A 2,140-nucleotide genomic window follows, 5' to 3' on the forward strand; every position below is an offset into this window, starting at 1 on the left:
AAAATACAAAAGCTTGCATCCATAACTGCTCCAGCAAAGTCTTCCTGCTTGAAGAGGGGAAGGTAAATCATGCTAATGGTTTAAGATCAACACAGTGCTACTGTTTATTATTATTATTACTGCTCTATGGAAAGCTGTGCTCGATAATGGGGCAGAGATAATGGGAAGAGAGAGAGAGAAAGAGACCATGATGAACTGCAAAAACAAAATACCACTACTGTGTGTGAAACCAGCCGAGATTCTGACTGTGTTGAGGTGTTTCTGTAGGTCATAATTGGAAGGAAGGTAGGTCTGATAAAAATAATAATGTGACTGTTCAGCCCAGGCTCTATTTTGGCACCACAATGATCCAGTTTCACAACCAGTGGTTTTGTCCTCACGTGAAAAATACAGCAATCTTCCATGGTTTTTAACAGCTTTCTACTCAATTTTAATTTGGTGCTACAAGACTGTCCTCTCCAGAAGAACAATTATCATTATTTGTATGGCTTGTAGTTGTTGATTATTGAACAGCATCTGTATTACCATCCTGTAGATTGTTAAAGTCTTAATTTAACATAATATGAGCTCCAAGAAATGCCTGAATACATCTTATGTTTATGTTTTCCTGACTTGTAGCCATGTGAATTGTTTATTCAGGAGCAAAGGTGGAAGATGTGTGATTTGTTACACAGAGCCATCTGGGAAGTTCTCGTTGGAAAAAGTTTTGAAAAGGGCAGAGACTTTATAAAAACACTTAGCAGGAGGAACCAAGTGTCTATCACGGGCAAACTTAAAAAAAGAAAAAAAACACAAAACCCCTCAGTGTTGTTCTTTGCTCTTCTTTAAATGAAGAAATACTCTCCAGTTCTAATGTAACTGATGCTAGCAGCATGTATGCTAGCTTCTTTAGCAGCCAACATTGTTGTTTCACTTAGTGTGTTATCGTTGCTTCACATGCCAGTACTTCCTCAAATGACGCTGGTCCAGTACCACCATAGTTTGACCACTTATGCATAGACTGAAGCTTAGCAAGATGGATTCTGATATGAGTCCAGCTGCCTCGCAAGGTTATGGCGCTGATATAGAGCCACAAAACCTTATAGGGAGGACTGCGAGATGGATGGATGGTTGATAAACATCCACACAGGGGACTGCTGTTTCTTTCTTGTTTCTTTTAGCCATGACTATGAAACTTACACTAGTATTTTTGTAAGAAAACCACAGCCTTAGTCATAGTGGTGGCAAATCAAGAAATTATATGAATCATTTTTGTAATGGTTTTGGAAGGCACTGACCCATCATCCTGCATATACAGAGTGCCAGATGCCAAAATTATCATGTGGCTCATTTTAAAAGGTAGTTTTGAAGTTGATTTCCATTAGGCCTTCTGCTGCTTTTGATACCTGTGAAGAAGACACTGCGTTCCTTTCCCGATTGCTATTCCACCTGACAGGCTGCTTATCCTTGTTAAGATGCTTTGGATACCACTAAAGGCAGAACAATTTTCAAGCAGAAAATACCACCCCCATGATCTGCCATCAGGCCAGTCATGAAAAAAAAGTAAAAAAAAAAAATAGAGGGAGGCAGTGGTCCAAAGCCCTTGCATGCTCCACAGCAATTATAGAAAGCAAATGGACGAAGATTGAGTGAAGGTAAGAGAAAATAAGGAAAGAAGATTGGAGGCATTAGTGTTGAGGAGTGAAGGGGATTTTCAGAGACGATTGTGAAAATAGGCCAAGCTTCCAAAAAAAAAGGCGGACTAAAAAAAAAGACAGAGATAGAAAAAAGGGAAAGGTATGTGTTGGGGGAAGGGGTGGGGGCAGGAGGAAATCGAGGCTCTTAATTGGCTTGTTAAGACTTGAAAGCGTGAGCTGGGAGAGGGGTGGCCTTGAGTTAGGAGTTTATCCAGTGGAAGAATGAAAGGAAAGAGAATGAACTAAAAAAGAAACAAATCCACATGAAGGAGTGTTAATGGGGAGAGAGAGAGAGCAGTCAGTTAAGGAGGGGGAAGAAGTGACAAAGTTAAGTTGAGACAACTTTGTTTAATTAGTGTGTGTTTTGGAGAGGCTGATTGGGAGTGCTGGATGTCAGGGTTGAGGTGAATGGGCTAGCAAAAAGAGATTGAGGTATACAGGTCACTGGTGTGTGTGTGTGTGTG

This window comes from Morone saxatilis, unplaced genomic scaffold, assembly GCF_004916995.1.
Source record: "Morone saxatilis isolate NCDOM2014 unplaced genomic scaffold, NCSU_SB_2.0 Contig1, whole genome shotgun sequence".
In the NCBI taxonomy this organism is placed as follows: domain Eukaryota; kingdom Metazoa; phylum Chordata; class Actinopteri; family Moronidae; genus Morone; species Morone saxatilis.